The following is a 19557-nucleotide window of genomic DNA, read 5'->3' on the forward strand; positions in this document are numbered from 1 at the left end:
ATATATATATATATATATATATATATATATAATGATATTTTTTTATGACAATACAGTCGCGTGTAGGACTCGAACCTATGCGAAGGTCATAAAAAAGTTATCTGATTGATGTCGCTGTCCAGTAGCGAATTTCTCATAATACACACACACACACATACACACACACACACACACACACATATATACACAGTCTTTCTACTCTGTCTCTTGCCCACTCGGTCGAAATATCAGCTTCAAGTACTCGTACAGCAGTACCGACTTAAGTCCGGCCCAGCGTTCCGACATTGGAAGAATGGAGAGTTGGGACCCAATCCAACTAAACTGATTAATTCCAATCAGATGATGAGAAGTGCCACGTGCCGAGTGACGTAACAGTGCCACTTGTCTTCCTCCTCCTCGTCCCTTCCATCCCCTTCCTTCCCCTTTCCCCTTTCCAACCCCTCCCTCCCCTTCCCCCTTTCCAAACCCTCCCTTCCTCCCTCTCTTCTAACCTCTCTCTTCCTCCCTCTCTTCTAACTTCTCCCTTCCCCTGTCCCTTCCGTTTGTTTGCGTGTGCGCGCGCAAACCGTGAACGAAAACGTTTGTTTGGAGGGGGAGAAAACCAGTAGGAGGAGGAGGAGGAGGAGGAGGAGGAGGAGGAACAACAGGGGGAAGATTAGGATGTAGGAGGTAGAGGAGGAGGAGGAGGTGGGGGAGAGAGGGGTGAGGAGGAGCAACAAGAGGAATAGGAGCAGGAGGAGTTAGAGTGGGAAGGGGAGCAGAGGATGTAATGGAGGAGGTAAAGTAACAGGAGGAGGAGGAGGAGGAGGAGGAGGAGGAGGAAGAGGAGGAGGTGCAACAGGAGGAATAGGAGTTAGAGTGGGAAGAGGAGGCAGGGGAACTAAGTGAGGAGGTAAAGAAAGAGGAGGAGGAGCTGGCGGAGCAGGTAATGGATGGGGTAGAGTGACAACAGGAGGAGGAGGAGGAGGAGGAGGAGGAGAGGGGGAAGGAGAAGGGAGGGGAGGGGGAGGGGGAGGAGGAGGGGAAGGAGGAAGGGGATGAGGAGGAGGGAGGGGAGGAAGGATGGGATGAGGAGGAGAGGAGCAGGAGGGGGAGGAGGAGAAGGAGGGGGAGGGGAGGAGGAGAAGGAGGGGAGGAGTAGGAGGAGGAGAAGGAGGAGGGGAGGGGGAGGAGAGAAGGAGGGGAGGGGGAGGAGAGAAGGAGGGGAGGAGGAGGGGGAGGGGAGGAGGAGGGGGAGGAGAGGAGGAGAGGAGGAGAGGAGGAGAGGAGGAGGGGGAGGAGGGGGAGGAGGAGAAGGAGGGGGAGGGGAGGAGGAGAAGGAGGGGAGGAGTAGGAGGAGGAGAAGGAGGAGGAGGCATAGGGGAAAGCCGATCCGGGGCACAGGCAGGTCTGAATGAGGAAGCGAGGAAAGCCATTAGGGTGCCAGAGACGGCGCCCTCACTAATCAATGGAGGCCGACCCTCACAACCTCAAAGGTGTTGTTACTTATTGTTGTTATTTTTGTTGTTGTTGTTCTCCTTCTTTTCCTCCTACAAGGTGTTGTTTCTATTGTTGTTATTTTTGTTGTTGTTGTTGGCCTCTTCCTCCTCCTCCAGTGTTATTTTTATTGTGGTTATTTTTGTTGTTGTTGTTGTTGTCCTCTTCCTCCTCCTCCTCCAAAGTGTCGTTTTTATTGTTGTTATTTTTGTTGTTGTTCTCCTCCTCCTCCTCCTTCTTCCTCTTCATCATCATCTTCTTTATCATCTTATTCTTCTTCATTATCTTCTTATTCTATTTCTTATTATTACTTCTTCTTATTCTTTCTTTATCTCTTGGGACACAGAAGACAAAAAACATTCAAAACCGGAGAGCCCTCGAGACGGTGCCTACGCGGAGCGATCACGTACCTCTGTAACCATTACTCGGGGCAGCCACATCATCCCTTTCCAGGACCAAGGGCTCTTTGGTTTGGCTAGAGGGATGCATTCGACCTCTTGGGAGAGGGTCTGCAACTGCCTGGTGTAGGCCTTACGGTCTCTTGCAGTCTCTTCCATTCTTATGTTCTCATGAACTCCGAAGACCCTCGTCCCTTCAGCCACGTGCTGTAGACCCTGAAGTGACGGCGCCACATCTAAGCGGAAGCCTCTTTCCAGGACGCCTTAATCCCCAAAGGATCAAAGGAAATGACTTCCTAGTAATTAACACCAATTAATTACTAAGAGCGAGAGGTGTACGACAGCCACGTGGGCGTGCGGGCGTGAGGGAGCCACGCCTCAACGTCTTGAACACGTTGACGTGTCTTCTGTGGATGGAGAGGTGCCTACCAGCTGTGGCGCCAGCTTTGGAGGGTGGGGCTTGGCGCCAGCTTTGGAGGGTGGGGCTTGGCGCCAGCTTTGGAGGGTGGGGCTTGGCGCCAGCTTTGGAGGGTGGGGCTTGGCGCCAGCTTTGGAGGGTGAGGCTTTGCGTCAGCTTTAGAGGGTAGGGATTGGCGCCAGCTTTGGAGGGTTGGGCTTGTTTCTACGCTACAGTACCACTTCTAGATGAGCGTCTTTCAGCTTTGGAGGGTGAGGCTTGGGCGTCAGCTTTGGAGGGTGAGGCTTTGGCGCCAGCTTTGGAGGTGCGTCAGCTTTAGTGCGCTTTGGCGTCAGCTTTGGAGGATGGGGATTGGCGTCAGCTTTGGAGGGTTGGGCTTGTTTCTACGCTACAGTACCACTTCTAGATGAGCGTCTTTCAGCTCTAGTGCCACCTCTAGGAGTGCCGCTCATATCTAGTGCCACCTCTAGAAGAGTCCCTCCCAGCCCTAGTGCTATCTCTAGATGGGTCTTCCTTAACTCTAGTGCCACCTCTAGAAGAGGGTCTCTGAGCTCTAGTCCCGTATCTAGAGAGAGGTTTCTAACCCCTAGTGCCACCTCTAGGAGTGTCTTTCACCTCTAGTGCCACCTCTAGAAGAGGGTCTCTGAGCTCTAGTCCCGTATCTAGAGAGTTGTTTCTAACCTCTAGTGACACCTCTAGGAGTGTCTTTCACCTCTAGTGCCACCTCTAGAAGAGTGCCTCTCAGCTCTATATTGCCACCTCTAGACGGATGTCCCTAAGCTCTACCGCCACCTCTAGAGGGGTGTTCATTAGCTCTAATACCACCTCTAGAGGGATGTTCCTAAGCTCTACTGCCACCTCTAGACGGGTGTTCCTTAGATCTAGTGCCACCTCTAAGGTCTAATGTGACCTATAGAGAAGGTGGCCGTGAGCTACAGTGCCACCTATGTAACCTACAGGTTGCATCTATATCTACATATATTACATCTAGATACCTTCCAGCCATAACTACTAGTCTCGTTCTAAGCCTCAAACCTCACTTTAAGCTTTGATGAGCACCTCAATTTAGCCTTATTTTTCATTCAACCTTAATCAACCCTAAGCCATTCCCTAGCCTCATCGTTAGCCTCTAACCTCAAAGCACCACCAGCCTCACTCAAGCGCTAAGCAAAGCCTCTCTTTTAATTTCAACCTCTGACCTCACTTTTAGCCTCAACAGAAGCCTCACTCTTAAACCATACCCTCAACTATCCACCTGGCCTCAATTCTGGCTTCATACGCTGTCTTGCTACACGGCTGAGCCTAGCCTCAATTCTGGCTTCATTTCCCAGCCTCAATTTTGAACCGTGGAATACTAATCACATTTTGAAAACCGGACGACAGAAAGGAAATTTAATAGAGAGAAAAGAGGAAGCAGAGGAGAAAGAGAGAGAGGGAAAGAGGGAATGAGAGAGGGAAAGAGAGAGAGAGAGGGAAAGAGGGAATGAGAGAGGGAAAGAGAGAGGGAAAGAGAGAGAGAGAGAGAGGGAAAGAGAGAGGAAAAGAGAGAAAGAGAGAGAGAGAGTCGGGTCGTGAACAAGAGACAGGTCCTCCGAATATTTAAAAAACTGTAAATTGACTCTTTCCATTGCTCGACCGGCATTCATCTTGCTCTCTTCCCGGACCCAACCCTACTCTCTCTCGCAGTTTTCCCTGCTCTCTTTGGACCTAAACGCGCTCTCTTCGGTAACCCTGTTCTTTTCGGATCCATGCGTGCTCTTTCGGTTCTAACCATGCTCTCTTCCGTAGTAAACCCTGCTTTCTTCCACAGTTAACTCTACTCTCTTCGGGCCTATTCCTGCTCTTTTTTGGACCTCATCTGCTCTCTACAGTCCTACTCTTCACTCTCTTTCGGACCTAACGCTTCTCTCTTCCGGTTCAAAGTTACCTTAACCTAACCTGACCCGACTTAACTAAACATAAGTCTAACCTAACCAACTTTCACAAGCCTAACCCCGATTCAGGTCCCGCTCGGACAGAATGATTGACACAACGTCAGCCAGAATAACATATGTAGTGTCCCCCGGCGCCGGCAGAGGGCAGCGGCCGACAAAAGAGGAAATATATTTTTTTCTTTTTAATGAAAGGCCAAGGTGACGTCTTCTTAATTAACAGACCAGAGAGGGAGAAGGAGGGAGAGGGGGGAAGGGGGAGGGGGAGAGGAAGGAGAGGGAGAGGGGGAAAGGGGGAAGGGAAGAGGGGGAAGGGAGAGAGGGGGGAAGGGGGAGGGGGAGAGGGAGAAGGGGGAGAGGGGAAAGGGAGAGGGGGAAGGGGGGAGAGGGGGAAGGGGAGAGGGGGAAGGGGAGAGAGGGGGAAGGGGAGAGGGATGGGGTGAAAAGGTGTGAAGGTGGAATACGTTGGAGGTGGAAAGGGGTCGGGATGGGGTGGGTGGGGTGGATGAATTAGATGCTGGGGAGGAGGGTGAAGAAGAGGAGGAGGAAGATGAAGAGATTGAAAGGAGGATGAAGATAAGAAGGTGATGAGGATGAGGAGGATGAAAACGTGGAGGAAGAGGAGGAGGAGGATAAGGACGAGATAAAGGAGGAGTAGGAAGAGGATGAGGAGGAGGAGGAGGATGAAGATGTGGAGGAGGAGGAGGAGGATGTTGAAGAGGTTGAAGGGAGGATGAAGATATGAAGGTGAAGAGGATGAGGATGAGGAGGATGAAGATGTGGAGGAGGAGGATGATGATGATGTTGAAGAGGTTGAAAGGAGGATAAGATATGAAGGTGAAGAGGATGAGGATGAGGAGGATGAAGATGTGGAGGAGGAGGAGGAGGAGGGAGGAGGAGGAGGAGGAAGAGGAGGGAGGAAGAGGAGGAGGAGGAGGAGGAGGGAGGAAGAGGAGGAAGACGAGGAGGAGGAGGAGCAGCAGCTGTCCTGTGGCCCCGTTTTCTCTTGACACGTTGAGAGAACCCGATGAGGAGAAAAAGGGAATTAGCTCTTTCGTCACTGCGTCACTAACGACGTCATCATCAGTCCCCTCCCCCCCCCTCTCTCTCTCTCTCCTCCTCTCTTATTTCATCTATAATGTGTTAAAAATAAGGTCATGATGAGGGCCATGTTAAAATGCCTTGTATCCATTTTCAAGGCTAAATGGAGCTCTCTCTCTCTCTCTCTCTCCCTTTCCCTCTCTCTCTCTCCCTCTCTCTCAGCATTCAATAGTATAACTAGACATCTACTAAGAAATACTCTTTCTCTCCCTCTCTCTTTCTCTCTCAGCATTTAATAGTATCACTAGACATCTACTAAGATAATCTCTCTCTCTCTCTCTCTCTCTCTCTCTCAATATTTAATAGTATCACTAGACATCATCTAAGAAATTCTCTCTCTCTCTCTCTCTCTCTCTCTCTCTCTCTCTCTCACACACACACACAGTCCCTGACTGTTACCACGGAGGTCCGGGTTCGAATCCTGCCCAGGGCTGAAATAATTTCAGCATCGCTGCGCTTCGAGTCGTTACTCCAACTCTCGTGGGCGGGGAGTTGGGTGTGTGTGTGCGTGTAAGGTCACAGCATTACCCATAGGGTCATATATGAGCTCTGAGCTCTCTCCCGGGAGGGTAGTAGCTGTCGATCACGAGCCCAGCACGTGGTCCAAAGACCAATGTGAAATACGTACATACAGCGTTGTCCTTGAACATTACAATTAGGTAGAATTAGATGAATATGGACACACGAGCCCAGAACTGGCGCAAACACGACGAGAAGAAAACGCGTCTCCCACTCCGGGAGCGCATACAGACGCCGCCATGACGACAAAGGAACCAACGCACAAAGACTCGAGGAGGAGGAGGAGGAGGAGGAGGAGGTCGGGGAAGGACGACCTCGCCACAAGGTCGACCTCCAGGAAAGCACCAGGAGGAGTAGCACCTTGAGCAACAACTGTCTTACGCGTCTTTGTCATCGTGTCACCCTTGAGGTCTCCTCTTCCGAGGTCCTCCTTCAGGCAGTTCCTCTTCACTCCTGCTAAGTATTTCTTCCAAGAATGGAGATGGAGAGTGCCGCGGGCTTCCGACGTGGGAACGTGGGAACGTGGGAACGTGGGAACGTGTGCGTGTGTGTGTGTGTGTGTGTGTGTGTGTGTGTGTGTGTGTGTGTGTGTATTCACCTTGGATCTGCTGCAGTCTCTGCAGGGGCTACACGTGAAAGGAGACAAAAGGAGTGTGTGTGTGTGTGTGTGTGTGTGTGTGTGTGCGTGTGTGTGCGTGTGTGGTTCAGGAAGAATACATGAGAACCTAAGCTCATCCAACATCTGAAAGTTTTCAGTAAAGAGAGAGAGAGAGAGAGAGAGAGAGAGAGAGAGAGAGAGAGAGAGAGAGAGAGAGAGAGAGAGAGAGAGAGAGTTATAATCGCAACCCTCTGATCCCCCAGAAGAGCTCGTACACTTTATTAAACAAACACACAATAGCAGTTCGTGAAATGTGAGACTTATACAACAATAGAAAATATGTGGGAATGAACTGACTCTCATTAATGATAATAATATATGCACTATTATCACGCACACACAGACACACGACGGCACAGTGGTAGCGTTCGCATCCGCAACTAAAGGGATCCGAGTTCAAATCCCGCCCAGGGCTGAAATAATTTCAGTATCGCTGCACTGGGAGTCGTTACTCCAACTCTCGTGGGTGGGGAATTGTGTGTGTGTGTGTGTGTGTGTGTGTGTGTGTGTGTGTAAAGTCACTGCATTACCCATAGATCTGTCATACATGAGCTCTGAGCTCTCTTCCGGGAGGGTAATAGCTGTCGGTGACGAGTCTAACATGTGATCTAAGACCATGGGGAATGACACACACACACACACACACACACACACACACACACACACACACACACACACGCCATATCGACACACAAAGACATACGGGTGGGTAGAATCTTAAAAGCGGACAACCACGTGTGTGATGCATTGCCCGACTCACGCGGGTTGGTTACATACCCCGAGAAAAAAAAAAAAAAAAAAAAATTAATAACTGAATTATTAACTGAAATATAATGAATAAATACATAAAATGAATAAACAAAATATAAATATATATGCAAATGTAAATGAATGAATATATGTACTAAATGAATAAAATCATATAAATAAATGAATTGAATTATTAACCCAGATATAAATATAAACACATAAAACGAATAAATACAAATGTGGATAAATGTAAATAACTGAATATATAGAATTAATAAAATAAAGTTATGAATAAGTGAATTAATTAAAAATACAAAAATTAATAAATAAAATGAAAAATAAAAATGAATGGAATGAAAGACAAACAGAAAACAAACAAATAAAACAAGTATTCTGTTCTAAGGCAAATAGAAAACAAATAGAAAACAAACAAATAAAACAAGTATTGATATATATATATATATATATATATATATATATATATATATATATATATATACTGTACAGTATATATATACATATATATATACATGTAAAAAAATTAATAAATTTAATCGAAACTGTTCTAAGGCGCTTCCATGGGCCACTTGAGGACGACGCTCAGGGGCGCGCGCTCGCGCACGCACGCACGCAACAGGTTTCTGCCCTAATAATAATAAACAAAACTTGAAGGAAAGGCAAAGCGAGACAAAAGAGCCAGGAGGAAGGAGGAGGAGGGGGAGGGAGGAGGATAAGGAGGAGAAGGAGGAGGATAAGGAGGAGGAGGAGGGAAGAAGAGGAGGAGGAGGAGGGAGGAGGAGGAGGAGGGAAGAAGAGGAGGAGGAAGGAGGAGAGGTGGAAGGTAAGGAGGAGGATAAGGAGGAGGATAAGGAGGAAAGAGGAGGAGGAGGGTAAGGAGGAAGAGGAGGATAAAGAGAAGGAGGAAGAGGAGGAGGAAGTTAGGAGAAGGAGGGAGAAGGAGGAAGGAAGAGGTACAAGTAGAAAGAGGAGAGTTGTCGCCGGTTGCCGCTTCTCCTACATGTCCATGTGTTAGAAAAATAGTAGTTTTATTAACACATGTTAGCCACGCCCCGGGCACCGAGTACCAGCCCCTCGGACGCGCACCTCGGGGCGGAAACGCGTGTACTGATGTACTTTGAAAACGGGCGGGTGTGGGAGACGATCCCAACCGACGTCCTACAGGTATCTCCGAATGAAATAGATCAATAGAGTGAAAGTCGGTGAGAGACGGATTGGTTGTCATGGCAACAGTATCATAGGGTTGCCGTCGCCTCCCCCCCCCCCGTGGGAGGGGGAGAGGGAGAGAGAGGAGGAGGCGAGAGAGGGAGGGGAGGGGGAAGGGAGAGGGACGGGGAGGAGGAGAGGGAGGGAGAGGGAGGGAGAGAGGGAGGGGGAGAGAGCGTCAGTGGAGGGTTGATTAATGCTGTGTTGTATAACTACAGCACACACGGAACATGGGAGAAACACGCACGCACACACACACACACACACACACACATACACACACACACACACACACACACACACACACACACACACACACACACACACATGTACACACACACACACACACACACACACACATACACACACACACACACACACACACACACACACACACACACACACACACACACACTCACGTTCACTGAAGAGGAGGAAATGAAGGAGGACGAGGAAAATAAGGAAATCGAGGATGAAAGAGAGGAAAACAGAATAAGGAGGTGGTGGTGGAGGAGGAAGAGGAGGAGGAGGTGGAGGAGAAGTTGGTGGAGATGGAGGTGGAGGAAGAGGTAGTGGAGAAGGTGGTGGTGGAGGAGGAGAGGGGAAGGAAGACATACGGAGTGAAGATGAAGAGGAGAGGAAAAAAGAGGGAGAAATAAAGAGAAGGAAAAAGAGTAGGCGGGGAAGGAGGAAGACGACAAAAGAGAGACGAGGTACAGAAGGAGGAAGAGGAGAATGAGGAGGAGGGTGAAAAGTGGAGGGGCGGAGTGAGGAGATAGGGGGTAGATGGAGGGGGAGAATTTGGTTCAGTTAAAGGAAGGAGGAGGAGGAGGAGGAGGAGGAGGGAGGGGAAGAAGGCGAGAAAGAGGGAGGCAAGGAAGCACGGGAGGAGTGAGGAGGATGAGAGTAGAGTACGATGAGGAATACGGAGAGGAGGAGGAAGAGGAGAAGAGAGGGGAAGGGGGAGGGGGAGAAGAAGGGGAAGGGAGAAGAAGAAGGGGAAGGGAGAAGGGTAAGGAGGAAGGGGGAAGGGGTAAAGGGTAAGGAGGAAGGGGGAAGGGGGAGGACGAGAAGAACGAGTTGCCTGTACAGAACAATGGCGCGAAGTCATGGAAAAACAAAAGAAAGCGAAGAACTACAAATAATTAATTAGGATATGCACACAGGCTCCCTGTACACACACACACACACACACACACACACACACACACACACACACACACACACACACACACACACACGGTGTAGTATTACCGTCGGTGGCCATTATTCCAGTAGTCCCGAATTCGATTCCCGACTGGAGTTGAAATGATTTTAGCATCGCTGCACTGCGAGCCGGCACTCTAATTATATTGAGCACGGAGTTGTGTATGTACGTGTGTGTGCGTATGTGTGTGCGCGTGCACAGGCGTGCATGTGTGTGGTGTATATATATATATATATATATATATATATATATATATATATATATATATATATTGTATATATATATATTATGCACATCAGCGAGTGTACATATGAAAACGATCCCTTTGCAACTCTTACACAAATGGAAAAAATACACACACTGCATCATTCGTACAATAATATATATTGTAACAACACATCCCTGTTCTTGTTGAAAAAAAAAATGGAAATGCTGCACCAAAACAATGATATACGATATTTGTTATATTTGAGTAAATATAACTGTGCACAATTTTCGCGCTAAACACAACGTACATTTCACTTAAAAAACAATAAATTTTCAAAAAATTATTTTGCACTATGCGATGGAAACATGGTCTTTCTACTAACAACATTTTGTGTTAACATTAGTGCTGACACCATTTCTTTTTAAAGTCTCCCCTTCTTACTTCTATTCTCTCTTCCCCTCCCCGTTGCAAAGAAAACCAAAAACTTTAAGCGGTAACTATAATTCTTGGTGTCCTGTTCTCACTATTATTACTTTATACTGTACTACACTAAAATAGACGTGTAAAATATAACAAAATGATTTAGCTTCTGCCAGAATAAAATAAAACAAGAACCATTCCGAATAAACGAGAAATATAGATTAATTAATTAATATCTGTCTATTTGTTATTATTTACTATTTACCTGTTTGTTTATTATTTAACTATACCTATGCATCTATTTTATTTATCATTATATTACTATAATTTTTATTTATTTATCACTATTATATTTTTCTTCGCATCCGACCTAGTTATGGACCAAAAGGTCTCCTGTCGGCATGCTCCGCCTTTGTAATCTTTTGTAAACATACGTCAGGACAATATAATTCATGTTTGCACATACTTTCCTCCGTTTCACAATCATTCGTTCACACAAGTACTTTGATGGACCTGATAAAGCGGATCAAGATGAAACTAAATGATACTGAAAACGAAATTGCAAATCACTTTCAAGTTAGAGTGCCTTCCATTTTAAGTTTTGGATAATTTATCATTATCATCTTTATTATCATTATCATTTCCATCATTATCATTTTTAGTATTATTACCATCAACATTATTATCATACTACTATTATCGTTATTATTATCAATTATTTAGTATCATATCATCTGTAATATTTTTTCTTTATTGTAAAAGATTCTCTATATTGGGATTCGAACCCTAAGCTATACATTCACAAGACTAAGACGGTACAACTTACTATGCTACAACGATTGTCTAGAAAATACAGGTTGAAATTAGATCTTGCGGTTCCCCGACATCAACTCACCAGGCAAAGAATGTCTTCTACTTTATAAAAATCCAGATATTTTTTTCACAATAAACAGATGAGTACATACGGTTCTTAGGCTTTATGTAGCCAACTGTGACACACTATGCCTCCTTTCCAACCCACCAGGCCCGAGTTTGCTCATTTAGCATTTTATTCTCACGTCGCCAACCGTGTAGTTAATGAATGGAATAAACTTCCTGCAGAGGCAGTACAATGTAGTTCAGTTCGAAGCTTTAAGATTCGTTTAGATAAACACCTAAGCAAGATGCTGTAATGCCTGCCATTTATTTTATATTATTTGTTTGTTATTATTTGTCTGTTTATTATTTGCTTGATTTTCATTTATTATTAGTTATATGTCAATTTATTATTATTTACTATTTCCCTGTTTGTTCATTATTCAACTATGCCTATGCATTTATTTTATTTATTATTATGATATTATGATTTCTATTTATTTCTCATTATTATAATTTTTTCGCATTCGACCTAGTTATGGACCAAAAGGTCTCCTTCTCCTGTCGGCATACTTCGCCTTTGCAATCCTTTGTCGCCAGGTGATTTAATTCAGCGGGGTAGATGCTGTAATGATTATCTTTTATTCTATATTATTTGTTTTTGTTTTGTTATCATTTGTCTGTTTTTATTCTCATTAATTATTAGGTATATGTCAATTTATCATTATCTACTATTTATCTGTTTGTTTATTATTTAACTATACCTATGCACTTATTTATGTATTTTATTTGTTATTTACATTATTATATTTTTTATTTATTAATTTATTATTATTTTGATTTTTTTCGCATCCGACCTAGATATGGACCAAAAGGTCTCCTGTCGGTATTCTCCGCCTTTGTAATCCTTTGTAGATCTAAGCTCTTTCAGGTTGGCTAATGATCAGTGTCGAAACGGAGCCCCGTTAATTCAGAGAGCACGACAACAGCAACACTCGAGTGAGAGTTTGGAATGAAATCCATATCTTTTCGCTCAGTAATGGCGTGACCCTTTTGATGAAAATGAATAAAAACAGAAGAAACAAAAAGTAAGGTTCAATGAGCTCCATAAATCTTCGTTCAAAAGTGAAGAAACGAGACGTGCACTGCCTCCTTTACGTCCTTGACAAAGACATTATCTAATGAGAAAACACGAGAAAAAATAAAAGACTATACCAAACGTGTGATAAAATAGATCGATGAAAATAACTAAATAAGCAAACAAATAAACATTTTAAGATAAGGGTAATATATATATATATATATATATATATATATATATATATATATATATATATTTATATATACATATAATACTATTTAAAAAATCCTGTTGATATCAATCTAATTCGGACCGGAAACTGGTTATCCCTCAAAGGGTCACGTCCCCTCCGGCCCCTGATTGGCTGAGAAAGTAGTGACGTCACGGTAACGGATACCACTGATTGGCTGAGTGACGTCACAGCAACGGAGATGACTGAGCAGACAAAGAGCGGTGACGTTACGGCAATGAAGACGACTGATTGGCTGCGAGCGAAGCGAGCTTGCCCGAAGGGCCGAGCCCCCGCGTAGCGAGGTCGGGCGCAGCCCGTTGCTCACATGAAAAATAGAAATAGAATAGATAAATGGATAGTGGGTACTCACGTGTATACTCGTCCTCGTCATCAATGTCGATGGGTCCTCCGGCTGATCCCGTCTCGTCTTCCTCGTCTTCCTCGTCGTCGTCGATGTCGTAATAGTAATAGACCGAGTTATAGGGTCCCTTGGCCGATCCCTCCTCTTCGTCCTCTTCGTCCACTACCGCGTCTTCCGTCGCTTCGGGAGGCGGGTGTGGGTGCGAATGACCCAGGTCCGGTTGGTGGTGTCTTTCGGTGGTGTCCTCGTCATCGCTGAAGAGCTCGTCCTTGAGACTCGTGTCCACGCCATCGCCTGAGCCCTCGTCCTCCAAGTAGAGATAATCGAAATCGTTCTGGAAGATGAGAGAAAACGGGGCGTGGTTAGTCTCCAACACCTGGAATCGAACCGATACTTCGGTGGCATAATACTTTGAGGACTTTTGGCTTTCTTTTCCAAAGTTCGACGACATTTTGGTACTTGAAGAAGGTAACAGATGGCACCGTAGTCGCTGCATAGTTAACACATAGCGAACACAATTGTTAAATGGTATGGAAAAATATAAGAAAATTCCGTAAGAACACAATAAAATAAAAAACAATGAATAAGAGAAAGAAAGGAAGAAATAATAAATGTATATATTTAAGTGTCTTCCATTACCAAGGAATACACAAGGCTCTACGAACTTTTGAATCCAACTGTACATGTGATTTTATACAACATAAAACCTCACTATTCGCCTGCAATTTTTAATTGGAGGTCAGAAAATGACCCACGATTAAACATCTGAATAAAAGCATTTTTCTATCCAAAAGTAGTATTTAACAGTACCCATATTATGTGCAAACATAACCTTTGTGTACCACACCAACATGTAAGTATTACATAAATATTAGTCACCCCCTAATATTTCCGTTTTCTCTCAATGCGGCTCGATCATCCATTCTCTATCATAGGTGGCCTTTCTACAGCATTAGTACAGTAAATAATAATTTCCAACGTCGCTACCACTGTCACAGTAACTCGTATCTACCACTACCACCACCACACATACCACCACCATCATCAACATCATCATCATTATCATCACCATGCCTTATTTGACACACACCCCTTTTTCTTTTAATTTTTAGCTAATTTAATTTTCAGCTGATTTTTTCTTCTTTTCCATACATAATATTTAATTACCATCCGTCCAGATACAAGAGTGTCTGAAAACAAGGAAAGGGATTCTATTTTTTTCTTTTTTACAAAAATTGTAAACACATCATAGGCAGTACTTTTGTGAAGCAGGAATGGTACTATTAAATAGATAAACAAATAAATAAAGCAATAAAATAATGTGATATACAATTAGAATGAATATGTGAGTAAATCAAATGAAGAGAGGAAGAGAGAAAGAGGGAGAGAAATAGAAAAAGAGTTGGAAAAGAGAGAGAGAGAGAGAGAGAGAGAGAGAGAGAGAGAGAGAGAGAGAGAGAGAGAGAGAGAGAGAGAGAGAGAGAGAGAGAGGGCGAGGGAGAGACAGAGAGAGAATGAGAGAGAGAGAGAGAGAGAGAGAGAGAGAGAGACAGAGTGGGAGTGATAGAGAAATAAATAGTGACAAAGTGGGAGAGATAGATAGATAGAGAGATAGAGACAGAGTGGAAGAGAGAGGACGGAGAGAGAATTACCAACCACTTTGACCCGAGAGACCACACAGCCCGCTAGCCAGCCACCACTGGGCAATGAACGTGTCCCTGCTCGATTACCAACGGATACGAGCGCCTCGGCAAAGGTGGTGGCGGTGCTTTTGGCTACAATTAGGCGCCTCCTGACGTATTTTCAATAGTCATCTACTAGGTGATGAATAACTACCCTCTACCCTCATCATCATCATCATCGTCATCATTATCATCACCATCACCACCATTATCGTCCTCCTCCTCTCATTGGGTAATTATCGAAACAGTCCATATCAAGTCGATTTGAGTGCCAAATGCATATTCAGGAAAAGGCCAAACATATTCTATTTGTTTATGGATATTTATGTTTTATTTGTGTGTGTGTGTATGTGTGTGTGTGCATGTGTTGTGTGTGTGTAGTGTGTGTGTGTGTGTGTGTGTGTGTGTGTGTGTGTGTGTGTGTGTGTGTGTGTGTGTGTGTGTGTGTGTGGATTCGTTGAAAAAGAATATTTGGAAAAAACGTTTCAACTTGTTTTTTCCTCGTTTTTTCATTTTATTTATTCATATATTTATTCTAGTGATCCTCTGCCAAATGTCCTTATTTTTCTTTCTTTGAAACGTGTAGATCACACAGACACACACAATTATTTATATATGTAAATACATGCATACATACACACACACATACATACACACACACACACGCACACACACACAAGTAAAACATAAATATCCTTAAACAAATGGAATATATTGGGCTTTTTCCTGAATATACGTGGAAGATGATGATGAAGATGAGGAGGGGTGGGTGGGATGGTACACAGACACACACATATATATATATATATACATATATTTATATATATATATACATATATATATATAAATATATATATACATATATATATATATATATATATATATATATATATATATATATATATATATATATATATATATACACACAAACTCCTGTATGGACCGTGATATATGCTGGAGCATGTGCAGAATTTATGCATGAATGTACACAGAGGACGCTCCATGTTTTGCAAATGCTCCATGGCAGCAGTTTCGGTGCAGATTTGATTAATGCAAGCAGCGGGGGAGAGAGGGGGGAGAGGGGGAGAGAGGGGGGAGAGAGGGGGAGAGGGGGAGAGGGACATATGCTGATCTCGTAGAGGCCGCGCGACGCTACCCTTTTCCATTCCCCCGCCGCCTTGCATGAATTCCCGGAAGCTCTGTGCATGATAATTGCGTCCCATTGTTTGCCGAAGAATGTATGACGCGCTGTCGCCGACTTGGAATATACGAATTTCGCCGCCGCGGATTTTGCATGACATGGCCCCCCCCTTCCCCCACCCCAAACTGGAATGGGTTTCATGCGTGCCTTGTCGCTTTACACGTGTTTGTATTGTGTGTGTGTGTGTGTGTGTGTGTGTGTGTGTGTGTGTGTGTGTGTGTGTGTGTGTGTGTGTGTATGTGTGTGTGTGCGCGTGTGTATATCGAGTGTAAGCGTGTGTGTAAATGTGTCAGTATGTGTGTATATGAGTGTGTACATGAGTGTAGGAGCGTGTGTATGCGTGTGTGAGCGTGTGTGTACATGAGTGTGAGCGTGTGTGTAAATCTGTCAGCTTGTGTGAATGTGTGTGTGTGTGTGTGTGTGTGTGTGTGTGTGTGTGTGTGTGTGTGTGTGTGTGTGTGTGTGTGTGTGTGTGTGTGTGTTTTATACACATTCACTGGAAAAGACGAGTCTATTGCATACATACATATACCAAAGGCTTTTTCCCCCCTTACACGGGAGGTAGCCAATTCTATTGCAGAGTCTATTTCAGTTCTACCTACTCCGGTCATTTTCTCTATTTCAGGTCTGGAAGGACCAAAACAAGTCGCTCAGGTCACCAGGGAGTCTTTCCCCACTTCCTCCCTCCCCAACCACTCCCTCCGCGGCGACATCCTGACGGCGTCCTCTTCAGGCTTTATCCTGGCAAAAAACTGACGATCTAATCCAGAATGGAGATGGAGGAGGAAGGAACGGAGAGTGAGGACTAAATGGGCTAAAAAAAAAAAAAAATAAAAAAAAAAAATAAAAAAATAATAATAATAATAATAATAATAATAATTCCCACCCCCGGGACGGCGCCTCGGCTGAATGAAATCTTCTGTAATCAGCCAGAATAAATTGTGCAAAGTGCATTACCGTTTTGAAGGAAGGGGAACGAGGAGGAAAAGGAGGAAATGGAGGAGGAAGGACAGGAGGAAAAAGAGGAAGAGGAGGAGAAAGAGGTGAAGGAAGAGTAGGAGGAGGAAGAATAGGAGGTGAAAGAGGAGGAAACATTTCTTTGATGAAAGAAGAAGAAGAAGAAAAGAAGAGGACAAAGAAGAAGATATAAAAGAAGGAGAAGAAAAAGAGGAAGAGCAACAACAACAACGCGAATAAGCACGAGAAGAACGCGAAGAAGAAAAGAAAAAGAAGAAGAACGCGAAGGAGAAGAACGCGAAGGAGAAGAACGCGAAGAAGAAGAACGCGAAGAAGAAGAAAGCGAAAAACGCGAAGGAGAAGAACGCGAAGAAAAAGAAATTCCTCCAGGTCTTCCTGGTGATCCGTCGGGATTGGCGGAGGATCCCGACCAATCACGGGAGCAGATCCCGACCCATCAGCGAAGCGATTGGTGGGTTGTGCCGACCCAACCTCAGGTCAATCAGTGCCAGGGCCAATGGGTGCCAAGTCCACCGGGCACCGTGGTGGAGCTATGGTGGTGGTGGAGTTGGTGGAACGGTAGTAGCGATAGGACAGTGGATTTGTGGTGGAGTTGTGGTGGTGATAGAGTTGGTGGAATTGGTGGAACGGTGGTAGGACAGTGGATTTGTGGTGGATCTGTGGTGGTAGATTTGGTGGAACGGTGGTAGGACCGTGGATTTGAGGTGGATCTGTGGTGGTAGATTTGGTGGAACGGTGGTTGGACAGTGGATTTGTGGTGGATCTGTGGTGGCAGAATTAGTGGAACGGCGGTAGGACAGTGGATTTGTGGTGGATTTGTGGTGGTAGATTTGGTGGAACGGTGGTAGGACAGTGGATTTGTGGTGGATCTGTGGTGGTGGTAGAGTTGGTGGAACGGTGGTAGGACAGTGGATTTGTGGTGGATATGTGGTGGTAGTAGAGTTGGTGGAACGGTGGAAGCGATTTCACATCGGTATGTTTGTGGTGCTCGTGGTGGCAGTGGTGCGTAGTTGTACTGGTGGTGATAGTGATAGTGGTGGTGGATCAGAGGTGGTGTTAGTGGTGGTGGTGGTGAAGCAGATGGAGATCTCAGAAGTGGTGGTGTTAGTGGTGGTGGTGGTGAAGAAGATGGAGATCTCAGAAGTGATGGTGAAAAAGGTATTATTGGTGCTGGTGGTAGTGGTGGTAATGGAGTTATTCGTGGTGGAAATGGTGGTAAGTGATGTGAAAGGAGGAGGAAATAAGGGGAGAGACCAGAGAGAGAAAAAAAGCTCTTCTCTCTCTCCCTCTTGCTCTCTCTCTCTCTTTCTCTCTCTACCCCTTCTCTCCCTCTCTCGTTATCTCTCTCTCTCTCTCTCTCTCTCTCTACCCCCTTCTCTCCCTCTCTCTCTCTCTATCTATCTACCCCCCTCTCTCTCTCTCTCTCTCTCTTTCTCTCTCTCTCTGTCTGACCCGAGTTGACCCGACATTTCGCTCTGACAAGACTGCGCTGGTACGAGAGCTCGAGGGAGACGGCGATGGCAACGAGGTCACGGTGGCAAGGGGAGCGGTTACGATGGCAAGAGACAGCCGTTGGCAACGGAGGTACTTCCGGGAGGGGGAGGGGGGGCGGAGGGAGGGGGGTCCGAGGGGACAGGGGGGGGGAGGCTGTTCTGGCCCGGAACAGCCTGTATTACCAATTCATGGCTGATCGCTTGCATATAATGAATAACGAAGTATGGATAGGGGGGACGGAGGGAGGGAGGGAGGGGGGAGGTTGTGGAGCACTACGAGGAAGAGGAGGAGGAGGGGAGGGAGATGGGAAGAGGGGAGGAGGGGAAAGGATAGAGGTGGAGGAGTTAGAGGAGGAGTTAGAGGAGGAGGAGGAGGAGGAGGAGGAGGAGGAGGAGGAGGAAGGAAGAGAGGAGTGGGAATAGTGAATGGGGAGTGAGAGGAGGAGGAGGAGGGGGAGTAGAGTATAGAGGTGAAGGGGAGGAGATGAGGGGAGTGAGAAGTGGATACTGGGAAGAGGGAGTGTGTAAAAGTGGGAGGGAGTGGGAGCAGGAATAACTGGAGGAAGAGGAGGAGGCGATAAAAGGGGGGAAGAGAAGGAGGACAATGGACAATATAAAGCAACGTCGAGAGGAGAGGGAGAGAGAGAGAGAGAGAGAGAGGAGAAAGACAAAGAGAGAGAGAGAAAGAGAAAGACAGAGAGAGAGAGAGAGAGAGAGAAAGACCAAGAGAGAGACAATTAGAGAGAGAGAGAGAGAGATTATATGTAAGTATTATTAATGTATGTAAACGCACGCTCTCACTCACACTCACTCACTCTCACTCTGTCAGATCTCTTGACCTCTGTGATGGACTCCGTTCTCTCTCTCTCTCTCTCTCTCTCTCTCTCTCCCTCTATCTCCGGACAATATCACTGTAGGTATTCCAGAGCCTTAAAGAGCAATAGCTCTCTCTCATTCGTGGAGATATTGGATCTCGCTCTCCCCCCCTCCTCTCCCCCTCTTCTCCATCACCATCTCATCTTCATTTCCCGCTCCTCTTCACATTGAGTGACTGAGGAGACGAGGAGGGGGAAGAGGGGGAGGGGAGGTGGAGGGGAAGAGGGGAAGAAAGGGAGGGGAGGAGGGGAGGAGGGGGAGGGGAGAAGGGGAAGAAAGGGAGGGGAGGAGGGGAGGAGGGGGAGGGGAGAAGGGGAAGAGGGGAAGGGAGGAGGAGAAGAAGGGGAGGGGAAGTGGGGGAAGGGGGAGGGGAAGAGGGGCAGGGGAAGAAGGGGAGGAGAGGAAGAAGGGGAAGAAGGGGAGGGGAGGAGGGGTAGGGGAGGAGAGGAAGAAGGGGATGGAGGAGAAAGGGCAGAGGGGGTGGGGAG

The 19557-nt window shown here is 45.8% G+C and overlaps 1 protein-coding gene across 1 annotated transcript in view; it reads right to left on the reverse strand.

The window, feature by feature from the left end:
• The window catches only part of Sdc (Syndecan), a 388092-nt gene extending 375087 nt beyond the window's left edge, over positions 1 to 13005 (reverse strand). Inside the window, exon 1 of the mRNA XM_076173651.1 lies at positions 12849 to 13005. The gene's annotated coding sequence lies outside the window, so the exon portion shown is untranslated. The remainder of the gene's footprint in view (positions 1 to 12848) is intronic.
• Positions 13006 to 19557: the final 6552 nt, after the last annotated feature.

The sequence above is a fragment of the Oratosquilla oratoria genome, chromosome 34, assembly GCF_046742065.1.
Source record: "Oratosquilla oratoria isolate Oo_2021 chromosome 34, ASM4674206v1, whole genome shotgun sequence".
NCBI lineage: Eukaryota > Metazoa > Arthropoda > Malacostraca > Stomatopoda > Squillidae > Oratosquilla > Oratosquilla oratoria.